A 14,128-nucleotide genomic window follows, 5' to 3' on the forward strand; every position below is an offset into this window, starting at 1 on the left:
ACCTTATTTATTCTAAAATTTAAAAAAATTATATTCTATAGATACCTTTTAATGTTTAATGCAAAATTTCTAACTTTGGTTACCTCCTACCCCTAAGCCACTAAATACGCTATTCAATTACACTATTTTCTTTCTCTCTCTACTTTGATACATGCCATTCTCTTCCCCCATTCCCTGAAAACACAATTGAGGACTCCGCTTGCAGCCATCTTCCTCTGTTTCTGTTTGTCAAGTCTCCACAATGCTCTCTCCTTTCATCTCCAAATCCTCACACCTCCGACTCTTAACCCTGCTTCCTTCCAAAACCCACTTCTTAAACCCTAAACCCATTTCCACTATACCTTCTTTTTCCATTCCCAAGCCATGTTTCTTCCCCAACAACTCCCATTTCTTCTCCACAGGTAACAACAACAATGGCAAAGATTTAGAGCCATCATCTTCTGATTTGTGGAAACTTTCTTCTGAAACTGATCAGTCACTGTTCAATGAAGACATAGAAAGTGTTGAGGGTATACAAACGCAGGTTCTTGATAATGGGTCTTGGGCTAAACAAGAACAAGAAGAGAGTGGTGATGTGTTTAAAGAAAATAAGGGTGTTGGTGGAGGTGGGGAGAATGAGATTCGTCGGAAATTAGGGTTTGTTCTTGAACAAAGACGACGGAGTTTGGGGCTGAGCAACTTGATTTTCTGTTAATACATTTTAATATATTTTCAACGTATCACACTGTATTTTCATGTATTTCATTGTATTCATTGTCTTTTTTTTCATTGTAATACAATGTATCTCGCTGTATTCCATGTATTTTATTATATTCACTGTCTTTTTTTTCATTGTATTTTAATGTATCCCGCTGTATTCTATGTATTTCATTGTATTCACTGTCTCGCTATATGCCACAAATGTATTCATATATTTTTTTAATTAATATAATTTATGTATTCAGATGTATTATATAATTTCTCTGAAGATTGCTATATTTTTGGGGTATTTTTCGGTGGAGAATCTTTTTTATACAAGGAAATACAAATTTTGAGTGTTATAATTGAGTTTGTTGAGTTATATTAGGAGTCTACTATGTTAATTGATTCACTTTCCGTTTAAAAACAGTGTAATCCCCTGTTTCACGCTGTGAATACAGTCGAATACAATAATCTGTCCAGCTGTAATCCAATGGTTCACGCCATGAATACAGTCGAATACACTCGAATACAACAACTGATTAGCTGGACTTCCCTGATTCACGCCTATTTTTGCTACTGTATTCATGAATACAGTAGCTTAAATACACCTAATACATCTTATAATAACAGAAAACGTATCTACAATCCGTAATATAGCAAATGGTATCTATAGATAGCTAATTACCACTAAAAGATAGTGCTTTATGAAAATTTCTCTAATTTTTTTACCAAGAACTTGACAAGTACCCCAAACACCAATTTCACATAAAGGAGGACTCAACATTTAGCATGGTTCAATTTGATTTAGAGCCTAAGCCCAATGTAAGGACTTAGCCCATTTTAATTGAATCCCAACATTAATAATAGTAATAGCCCAAGCTAGCCACTTTCAGCCATGCAATTTTTTAAAATTTTATAGGGGAAACTCTATGATATAAAGTTTTGTGTATATCAACAAAGGTTGTGGTGGAGTGGTAAGTACTCCTTCATCTTTAACCAGAGGTCTCGAGTTCGAGCCCCTGGGTATGGAGTCGCCTTTGTTAGGGAGCGCTTTACCACCCAATGTGGGACTTCCCGGCGCGAATCCAGATTAGTCGGGTCCCAATGTGGGTACCGGATACCGGGTGAGAAATCTCAAAAAAAAAAAAAGAAAAAAGTTTTGTGTATGAAATTAGAAACTCCATGACAGTAGCTATTTTCATTTACATGACCGAAAAGTTATTATTTGTGAATCTTACCCACATAAATAACTACCAGCAATATATGTTAGTTCCGAAAAATCAGGTGTCATGCGGAATCTAGCAAAGCAAACGTTGAACGATGATAAATCACACAACAAAGAGAAATCTACCAAAAGAGACACAAACATTTAACGTGGTTCGGTCAACTGACCTACGTCCACAACGGAGATGAGCAATCCACTATATAAAAAGAGAGTACAAAATATCGAGAAAACAACCTCACGAAGAGGCAAACACAAGTGACACACTAACACTTGTCCCGAAAAGTTCTCCCCCTAGACACGACTCTCAAGCCTCCTATGGCTACATTATGGATGCTACTGAATGAGAAGGAAGGATCCTCAATTTATAGAAGTCCAAACCTTTTCTTACAAGAAAAAGGACTAGCCAAATATAGGAGATTTGTAATTTCCTTTTACAAAAAGGAAAACTCAATTAAGGTAATTATATTGCCCTTTTTCCTTCGAGAGATAGGAAAATCAAATATGGTAAGAAGTTATGGCAAACACCTAACATTATATACGATTATAGTAGTTAATAATTACTTTATTTTATATATTGCTATATCACATTTGCGATGAAGATTTATATATTGGTATGGATTTAGTGGTTAATGACACATCTATTAATTTAATTCTTTTTTATTCGTCTAAATTCAATCTAACTCGCCCGTTTGTCACTCGCAACTTAACTTGATAGTGTAAATTTTATCCACAGTGCAGAAATGTAAACTCTTTATTTTTTTTGATATAAAAATAAAACCCTTATATGTTCACTTTTAAGATGCAGGAAATTGGTGACAAGTGACAACACATCCTTGGAATTTTCGTATATTTTCTTTCTCCTTTTGGAAGTGGACCACATTGCATTTGATTTGATTTTGATTGCCAAATAATCTTTTTTTCCCTTATCGGTTTTAAAAAGATTATATTTCCTAAATATTTTATTATTTTCAGGCAAATGCTTTTCTGGAGCAAAAGTAGCAGTATCGAGTTCTCTCTATCTTTGATTAAGGTGGGCTCCTCCACAAACAAAGGAGAATTCCCAATAACATGAAACAACATAGGTGGATAAACCTCAACAATAAAGATCGTAGTGGAGCGGTTAGTACTCCTTCATCTTTAACCAGAGGTCTCAAGTTCGAGTTCCTCGGTATAGAATCGTCTTTGTTAGGGAGCGCTTTACATTGTGGTGGAGTGATAAGTACTCCTTCATCTTTAACTAGATGTCTCGGGTTCGAGTTCCTCGGTATGAAATCGCCTTTGTTATGGAGCACTTTACCCCTCCCTCCCTCCCCTCCCCCCCAATGTGGGACTTTCCGGCGCGAATCTAGATTTAGTCAGATCCCAATGTAAATACCGAACACCGAGTCTAAAACCAAAAAAAAAAATATAAAAATAAAAAAAGATAGATAAACCTAGGAGGACAGATATGGGCTACTATATAGACAGGTCAAACATGTTACTCAGAGCCCGTTTGGCTTAGCTGATTTAGAGTAGCTGATAAACATTAGGTGCTGAAAAGTACTTTTAAGTGCTGAAACTGATTTAAAAAATAAGCAGTTACGTGTTTGGATAAAAGTGCTGAAATTAATAATAAGCAGCTGAAGAACTGGGTGTACGAAGAGTTTTGTTTTAAAAAGAAGTATTTTAGGGATAGAATAGTAAATATTTTGGTCAAACTTAAAGTGCTTATAAGCTGAAATTTGATAAGCTGGGGGAGACCAACTTATGACTTTTGGCTTATTTTTGGCTTTTAAGCACTTAACTTATAAGCACTTTTAATTTTACCAAACGCGTAGATAAGCCAAAAAGTACTTATAAGCTAGTTTGGCCAGCTTATAAGCTTAGCCAAACACCCTCTCAGTTCGTTTCACTTTATGGATTGTTCGGAATATGAGGATTAAACTAACTGATATTTAGACATAGAATTTTCAATATTTTTGTAATAAAATCTATATATTTAAGGGCTAACAAATAGAAGTCACTATTCAAAAATTATTAGTAACAATGTGGCCAAATAAAATCTCCTTCAACTCTCCAAATAGTATTTGTATCAAATAAAGTTGAATAGAGGAAGTATTACGTATCAAAATTTTATACGTAAAAGAAAATCAAGGCATGTCAAAACGAGCCATTTGCAAAAATGGCCTTTTTGGAGGCCTCTGCTTAAATTATGTCCCCTTTAGCCTTATATTCTAAATTTGTCTGTAAAAAGAGCTAATCTTAGCTACTTTTAAATACAAAATTTAATCCACTGAATTAACTGAAGATGAAATTTAAGGAGTGGCTTAAAAAGGCCATTAATGCGAATAATCCTGTTAAGTGTAGGTCTGGTTACTGGGCCGGGTTGGATCACGAAACCACTAACCCAGCCTAAAAGAACAAGGCCCATAACTAACCAAGAACGGTAACTTTCGGAGGTAAGTGCATAGATAGTCATTCTCAGGGATACTTATTTTGTCCTGAAATTTTAAACTAAAAATCTGAACTTCATGACAACTCAGGACATTTTTGTCCTGGAATACTAAGGCCCCGTTTGGCCATGAGTTTTGCCAAAATAAATTTGAGATTTATTTTCAAAATTCATGTTTGGCCATAAATTTTACCCATATTTTGGCCAAATCCCAAATCTCAAATTTCAAAGAGCTGATTTTGGGCCAAAATCCCAAAACTTGGGAATTATATACATGTTTTTCCAAAATAAAGTTGGAAAATATGTTTTGAAAACGTATGTCCAAACACATTTTCATCTTCAAACCAACTTCACCCCAAATCAGATTTTTCAAAATAAATTTGGGGTCTATGGCCAAACGCTAGCTAAAATTCAGGACGCACTGGCTAATTCCTAAATAGCAGCCCTCAGAGTGGCTACCTTTTGTCATTTCTACTAACTTTCAATGCCTAAATAAATAAGAGGATATTGGTTTAATTTTCCTTCCCAAAAGTATCCTATTATTCATCAGAATAGAGAATTATAAAAATTTCTAGCATATTTAAAATGTAAGACTTAGTCACTTAGCCCATACTTCAAATTGAGCCCCACATTTACACTCTCAGGAGGCAGGAATAGTGACAACACATCCTTGGAATTTTCTTAAGTGTTATTTTCTTTGCTATTTCTTTCAAAGTCTTCTTTTGGAAGTGGAACCCAAATGCTTTGATTGCTTTTAATTGCTAAATGTCCTTTTTAGATCAGTTTTTGAGAGGTTTTACTTTACTGAAAATCTGAAAATTTTCAGACATGCATTTTTGGAACCAGCTTTATATTGTTGTAGAAGCGTTAGCATCAAGTTTCTCTATCTCTGAAGGGAAGTAGGGACCATTTCATTAAATGACGATAATGTTCGGACCAATTTACGCACACCTTAACTATTTTATCTGATATTTGCTAGCTATCTTTAATCATCACAAATATCAAAATAACTATGTTTATTAAGACTTCAGTATATGAAAAGAAATTGCCTAATATTTTTTACCGGGAAGGAGGGAACATTGACACAAAGGATTTGAGAGACCCCATGGGTGAAAACAATGAAAAACTCATAAATTTTGGTGGTTGTTGTGTCTTAACACACCAAATCATGAATCAATAAAAATAGGATAGTGTTTTCCAATTTTAGTATTGTTAAATTGCTGGTGAGATTATCAATGACATGTTAAGGTTTGTCCTGATTTTCTTATCGTATTGAATTTTACTTTTTGTTGAAGGAAAGGAAAAGAGATTATCATAACTGATTATTCCTATATTTAACAGATTCCTTTCTTGGAGGAAAAGATTGTGGACCTCTATAAATTGAGGATCTTTTCTTCACATATCACACAATATATAATCCACAATGTAGTCATTACAAGAGTTTTGTTTAGGGGGGAAATTTATTTTATCATACGTTTTTCTCTCTTTTATATTAGTAAATCATATATATGTAGGTCACTTGACCAAACTATATTAATATAATATACTTCTTTAGTATATTTTCTTTTTTGTCTGATTTGTCGTCGGCAAGGTTTGCTTTAATAGCTTCCGCATGACGCCTTGTTATTTTCGAACCTAATATGACATGGTTCACACTTTCCCATTTCCAACCTAATTTGCCCCCACTATTACTCCCTCCGGTCCACAATAAGTGACCAATTTGCCTTGGACATACACATTAAAGAAATACTAAATTCTAGACAAAAATAGTTAGTGTGTAAACTACCCGTAATTAAATGTTGCAGCATAATTTAATGTGAGGAGGAAAGACTTTTCAGGGATACGTTCATAAAGGTAATTTTGGAAAAATAATTTAAATTTTTTCTTGATTATATAAATGGACACTTATTTTGGACCAAAATAAAAAGACAAATTGGTCACTTATTGTGGATCGGAGGGAGTACTATTTTGTGCGTAGGACTTGGATCTAATTATGTGCGCTTATTACTAGCAGTAATGAAATTAGTTAAAAAGTGAAAAATTGCTAAATTGATAAAATACACTTTTTTAAGGCAGAACACATAATTGGACCCTTAAACTTGGCCTTTTTTGTCACTTGGACATTTAAACATAGAGTTGTTCCTATGAGGCCCTTCAACTAAACCACGTCTGTGCCAATTAGACACTTTGTAGACCATATGAGAAATTTTTTTATAAAAATTAAACGCGTGTATTAAAGTTGCCTCTAACACTTTAAAATATTCCACCTTATAGAATTGACCCCCAAAACAAATTGAAACTCATTTTCAGAAAATAAAAAACCTGACCGTCGGCTGTGGAGACTTAGTGCCCTAAAAAGCTCACTGAAAATTTCCTCCGTTCAACTTCATCTCACTTCTTCTTGTTTCGATTTCACTGAAATATAACGCTATTCTCTCTATTCCTCGTCTAAGTTGGTGTAGCTTACAAGTGCCGTGTAAAGAGAACATGTTGGGTTTTTAAGCTATTAATGCTTAAAATAGGATGATTGGGAAATGGAGGAAAAATAAAATATTTGAGTAATATTTGAGTTTCCCTCCTTGATTGTCCCATATGGAAGAGGAAAAGGTTTTTGATGGGTGTATAAGCAATTGCTCTTCTTCTAGCTCATAAAGAGTTGAGAAGAAGGCAAACCTCGCGCCGTCGCCGTCGTCGTCACTCGCTCGGCTTGGCTTCGGCTTCGGCTTCGGATTTGCTCGATCGATTGATTAATTTTTGGACCAAGTTTATTTGTTAATAGTAAATATTAACAGAAATATTATTAAATATTTAGTTTAATAACAAAATATTAATATTAAAATAAATATTAATATTAAATCCAATTCAATTATCCAATTTTCAGTTTTCTGTTTTTGTAACAGAATATTAACTACCCTTCAATTTTTCCTCTTTATTGTTGCGTAAATAGCCATTTATGTTATGGCATTTATTCTTTGGCCGTTTTGCAAAAACAACCATTCTGAAGAGTTGCACCTCTTCAGATTTCAGCCCAACTTTGACTATACATACAAGTCAATTCTCTCAGATTTTCCATACGAATTTTCTGAGTTCTTCTCCTTTCTTCTGCATATTTTAACTTCAAAGAAAGCAACAGTAAGTGTGATTTGCTACCGAACTTTGTGTTCGCTGAAACACTGGGGTTTGAAGTACCACTACACCAGTGTGTAGTTCGTTCTATCCTGGGAGGAAATAATCCATAACCTTGGGTACTAGGAGGGAATTAACTTCCTTAAGGAAACACTGTGAATTCAGTGGGCTCGAATTGGTTTTTTTTATTTCGTTTACATTTCTATTTATGTTATTTTATTTTCTCCGGAATTATTTTACAAATACAGATCACTAACAAGCTTAAGGAATTTAATCTATTTTCTGTATTTGTGTTATACTCACTGTTTCTGGAGAGTAAAACCTTTGTGGTTTTGTACTATATTGGAGATTAAAATCTACGTGATTTTAACGTTTGTGTCATTCTTTTACAGAAATGACGAATGACAACGGAAACCAAGTTGTTCCGATGGTAACTGCCAATGCCTCAACGAGCCGAACAACACTGGCAGCATTGGCACCGGCGGAGAAATCTGGAAAATTTTTCGGGATTGATTTCAAGCGCTGGCAGCAAAAGATGTTCTTCTACTTGACTACTCTAAGTCTCCAAAAGTTCATCAAGGAAGATGTTCCTGTGCTGTCCGATGAAACTCCAGAGACTGAATGCTTTCTCGTGATTGAGGCGTGGAAGCATTCATATTTTTGTGCAAGAATTATATTTTAAGCGGGCTGGAGGATGCTTTGTATAACATCTACAGTGGCGTGGAAACGTCAAAAGAACTGTGAATTGCGCTTGAAAAGAAATACAAAACTGAAGATGTCGGGTTGAAAAAGTTCGTTGCTGCAAAGTTTTTGGACTACAAAATGGTAGATAGCAAGCCTGTTATTACCCAAGTCCGGGAATTGCATGTGATTATTCACGATCTCCTTGCTGAAGGTATAAGTAGAATTAATACTAGTGTTGGTAGTATTAATTTTATTATGTTTACTAACATAATTTTCTTTGAAGGTTTTGTCATCAATGAAGCATTCCAAGTAGCAGCGATGATTGAGAAGTTGCCTCCGTTGTAGAAGGACTTCAAAAATTATTTGAAACACAAACGCAAGGAGATGTCCCTTGAAGATCTCATTGTTCGGTTGAGAATCGAAGAGGACAATAAAGCTGCTGACAAGAGAGGCCGTGGAAACTCAACAATAATGGGAGCAAATATTGTTGAAGAGAACAAAAAGAGGAAAAAGGCTTCTGGACCGAAATACAACCCAAGCAAGAAGCGGTTCAGTGGAAATTGCTACAATTGTGGAAAAGCCGGACACAAATCTATGGAGTGTCATGCTCCGAAAAAAGACAAGAAGAAGGGTCAAGCAAACATGGTTGAAAAGCATGATGATGTTGGTGACTTGTGTGCCATGCTTTTCGAATGCAACTTGGTGGACAATCCTAAAGAGTGGTGGATTGATTCTGGAGCCACTCGCCATGTTTGTGCTGTTAGAGAAGCTTTTGCTACTTATGCTCCTGTTGGACCCGATGAGACGCTTTCTATGGGAAATGCTGCAAAGGCCAAGATTGAAGGATGTGGGAAGATATTTCTCAAAATGACTTCCGGCAAAGTGGTGACTTTGAACAACGTCCTTCATGTTCCCGAGGTTAGGAAGAATTTAGTCTTTGCTGAACTTCTTGTTAAGAATGGTTTTAAATGTGTAACTGTATCCGATAAGGTTGTAATAAGTAAGAACGAGATGTTTGTAGGAAAATGTTACCTCACCGAGGGCCTTTTCAAGCTGAATGTAATGATTGTTGAAAATAATAATTAAATTTCAGCTTCGTCTTACTTACTTGAGTCAAATGAATCATGGCATATACATTTGGTCATGTCAATTATAAAACCTTGCGGAAAATGATTAATTTGGAAGTATTGCCTAAGTTTGAATGCGACAAATCAAAATGTCAAGTATGTGTGGAATCTAAGTATGTTAAACATCCTTATAAGTCAGTTAAAAGGAATTCAAATCTTTTAGACTTAATTCACACAGATATTTGTGACATGAAGTCAATACCATCTCGCGGTGGAAAGAAGTATTTCATAACCTTTATTGACGATAGTACTCGATATTGCTATGTTTACTTACTTAATAGTAAAGATGAAGCAATAGACGCATTCAAGAAATACAAAAATGAAGTTGAAACGCAACTTAACAAGAAAATCAAAATGATAAGAAGTGATAGGGGTGGTGAATATGAATCTCCTTTTGAAGAAACATGTTTAGAATATAGAATTATTCATCAAACAACGACCCTTTACACGCCCCAATCCAATGGGATTGCGGAAAGAAAGAATCGTACATTAAAGGAGATGATGAACTCATTGTTGATAAGTTCTGGTTTTCCACAGAACTTGTGAGGGGAAGCCGTTCTTACAGCTAATCGAATATTAAATCGAGTGGCCCATAGCAAAACACAATCTATTCCATATGATAAATGGAAAGGAAGGAAGCCCAACTTGAATTATTTTAAAGTGTGGGGGTGTTTGGCAAAAGTGCAAGGTCCTAAACCCAAAAGGGTAAAAATAGGACCGAAAACCGTTGATTGTGTTTTCATAGGATATGCGACTAACAGTAAAGCATATCGATTTCTGGTTCATAAATCAGAAAATCCCGACATTCATAATAATACGGTTATAGAATCAGATAGTGCTGAGTTCTTTGAAAATATATATCCATATAAAAAGGAATGTGAGTCAATTGGTGAAGGATCTAAACAATCTCGGGAAGAAACAAAAGAAAGTACACTTAATTAGGAGGATCCAAGACGTAGTAAACGTCAAAGAACGTCTACTTCATTTGGACCAGATTCTGTAACTTCTTATTGGAAAATGAGCCTCAAACATTTAAAGAAGCTATGTCTTCTTCGCAATCATTTTTTTTGGGAAGAGGCAGTCAATAGTGAAATAGAATCCATACTGAACAACCATACATGGGAATTGGTTGATCTTCCTCCTGGAAATAAACCGTTGGGTTCTAAATGGAGCTTTAAGAGGAAAATAAAAGATGATGGCACTATTGACAAATTTAAGGCAAGACTTGTGGTCAAAGGGTATAGACAACAAGAATGTCTTGACTATTTCGATACATACTCTTCAGTTACAAGAATTACGTCCATACGAACGTTAGTAGCGTTAGCTGCAGTTTATGGTCTTGAAATTCATCAAATGGATGTTAAGACGGCCTTCTTAAATGGAGAATTGGAGGAAGAAATCTACATGGAACAACCTGAAGGGTTTGTGGTTCCAGGTAAAGAAAAGAAGGTATGTAGACTTGTTAAGTCCCTTTACGGACTAAAACAAGCACCCAAACAATGGCAGCGAAATTTTCCCCTACCCCTTGCTCCTTGTGTGAAGTCTGTTTGCCAAAGTTTTTTCTGAGGCTGTTCTGGGACTGGTATTCTGATTTCAAGATATTCTCATGCTTTTCCAACTACTGTTTTACTCAAACCAGTACAGGTTTTTAGAAACTCTTTTTTATTCCTAAGACCTTCCCTTATACTGTTTACCAAACTCTTTCAAATCATTATGCACTCTCACATTACTCTTAGATGACTAAGTCTTGCCCCTCTGGTATGTGTACTGCCTTGAGACCCTTGAGATCTCTCTAAACTCTGGCATATCAGGGCTGTCACTTCCACACTGCACATAAATTAGTTCTTATTTGAGAAAGGTCTGGGTGTGAGCACTGCCCGGGATCCTTGAGGTCCTTAGGGAACTCTGACATACCTAGACATGATATTAACTATGGAACTTTGAGCACTTGAGGCTACTGAAGGCATGGAAACTACTGGGCCTACTTCAGGCTCCCTATAGTTTAATGTATATTTATATTTATGTAATTCATTCAATTCTTGGTCTGTAATAATTAATTGTAAACAAACATTGGGGTGACAAGTGAAAAGGGAGGGTAGTTGTATATTGTGGGTAAAGTTGGGTAGATAACATGCCTATAGGGTTTATTTTGATTTACATGTGTTGTGTTAGACAATCTGCCTATAGAATTTCTTGGTTGAAATGAATTCTACCTGCTCCATTTCACATAATTAGATATCACGCCTATAGGATTTAAAATCAGCTTTAATAGAAATCATGCCTATAGGGATTTCGCTTTTAGTCAAATAAATTCTGCTTGTTTCACCTTATGTTTAATTAGAAATCATGCCTATAGGATTTAAATCAGCTTTAATTAGATTTAAAACCAGTTTAACTCATGTTTGTAGATTCTGAATAATTAACCAATCTATTCGTTTCTTTAATAAGTTTTCAACGCTGCATTAATCAATATCACTAGAAAGCATGCCTATAGGATTCAAATTGCCCGTTTAAGGTTGCTTACTGTTTTACTACATTACTGATCGATGATTAGGTACCATGCTCATAGGACATCACTATTATACGCCTAGGCAAGCCTGTAGGGCGACTAAAATTCTGCAAACTATAAAACTACGCCCTGTATTTGAGACCGCTCATATTCAACGGGTTTAAGAATCAGTAGGCAAATGGATTAAGTTCTTTTACACCTTGGTCCTAACTCAATACTGCATATTCTCTGCTCACCTAGATATCCTGTTCTAGGGCCTCTTTTAAATACCTAAAACTGTGTTTAAGACGTGCACTTGCTTGCTCTGTTTGTGGAGGTAAATGTGAGCCTTTAATTGTTCTCTCTTTAGTGCAGTCCTAATTGTTTTTGGTTGACGCCTAGATTTTTCTCCTTTAAGTACCTTAGGATGGTCTAGAACTACCTAAATTAGAGGTCCTAAATACCTCCAGGGCCACAAGGAAGGGACGGGTAGTGCACGCATAGGATATCTTTCAAGGTTGCTAAAACGCTTTAGGCTATGACCAAGAGGGGGGGGATTGGGTAGTGAGGATATGATGACTACGCGCTAATGTCACGTGTAGCCCCTCATTGAAGAGTGATTACCGGGCATTCTGTTGGTAGGATCCTATAGACTAACCAACCTTGGACCCCACTTTCCCAACTCCCATTGTTTAAATGAATTCATTTTTCTTTGCATATGTGCAAAGTGTTCAAATCTCTCTTGCTCCCATTACCTGAATCGTACCTGTATTTAGAATATGAAAACATGCCTTCATTTGCAAATATGTGTTGAAACTGTTTACTTGTTCAAAATGACTGATTCATATAAGTTCGATCGGGACCCACCGTTGTGGACCGCGAGGGGTGCCTAACACCTTCCCCTCAAGGTTATTTCGAGCCCTTACCCTAATCTCTGGTAATGCAACTAGTTACATACTTTAGGTGCCCTAACGCACCATAATCCGTCAGGTGGCGACTCTTCAAGCACCCAATTCCCAAAAGGAAATGAGTCGATTCCCCATGAGTGTCGAAACCCGGACTTTCTCCGCGAGGAGGAAAAAAAGGGGGCGCGACAGCATGGCGACTCTGCTGGGGATGTTCTAGGCTCTTACCATAACGAACTTATTTTTATGAATCAGTTTAAGCATGCTCTATCCCACGTACCCTTTCCCCTTATTTGAATTTAACTGTTTATTTTTTAAGCATTTATGATTTCTTTATTTTCCTGAAACTTACTTATCTCTTTGTTTTCTTCTTCTGTAACTGTCTTTCAATTATTCAAATACTGCATTTATCATTTTTACGTGCAAATACTTGACAATATGTTGTTTATTGTTGCATATATCATACTCCACATCATATTCCACTCGTGCGTATCAAATCCTATAGCAACTCTTGATGAGTGGTTGAGCTCTTCCAATTTATTACCCTTAAATTCGAGAAGGCTTATTTGCGGTAAAACTAGTCGATCAGTGGTGCAGTCGACGGTTCCGTGCCTTTCCCCCTCAAGTTGTCCGCTTGAGGGTACCAGTCTAGACCCCCATAGTAACCTTACTCTTATCATAACTGTGCATACATCATGGTCAAACCTAGTCGGATTAATATGTTGTCCACATAATAATCCTTTAAGACGTGCCTTATCCGAAGTCCAACGGGGTTTCCATAATCCCAACGGACATAATCACGTTCTGTGCATTAATTTGGAGAACTAAATGCCAATATGCGAATCATGAATGTACAAATAGTCAAGTTTGGTGGGGGAGAAGGGCCTAACCTTTTGTTTTGCAGAAAATGAGGCATGAGGTCCCAGATTCGGCATGGTCAGTAACATTCCACCATTGTTGCTAGATTGGTGGGAGGACCTTTCCTCAAGTGACAAGAAACACGTGAGAAAGCACTTGGGCAATTTACCTTCTCTACTAGACATTCAGCCAAACAATATGTTGATCGAGGTTGCCACTTTGTTTTGGGATAGTGAAAGGGTTGTGTTCCGTTTCGGCGACACAAAAATGACACCACTCTTAGAAGAAATTGGGGGACTTGCGGGATTGGCTTGGGATAGCCCTGGGTTATTGGTGCCGGAGAACCGTACTGGTAAAGGGTTATTTAAGATGATGGGGCTGAAGAAAAATGCTGAGTTGGGATGCCTGAAGGAATCCTACATACCCTTCGAATACCTGTATGAAAGATATGGCCATAGCAAGTCCTACCGTACCTTCCATGACGAGCTTTCTATCACTTCTCTGGGCCACATCCACCGCAGAGTATTCGTGTTCATTGTATGCTTCTTGGCCTGATAGTATTCCCAATGAAAAGAGAAAGAATCCATACGAGGTTTGCCATGG

The sequence above is a fragment of the Nicotiana attenuata genome, unplaced genomic scaffold (genome assembly GCF_001879085.1).
Source record: "Nicotiana attenuata strain UT unplaced genomic scaffold, NIATTr2, whole genome shotgun sequence".
Taxonomy (NCBI): domain Eukaryota; kingdom Viridiplantae; phylum Streptophyta; class Magnoliopsida; order Solanales; family Solanaceae; genus Nicotiana; species Nicotiana attenuata.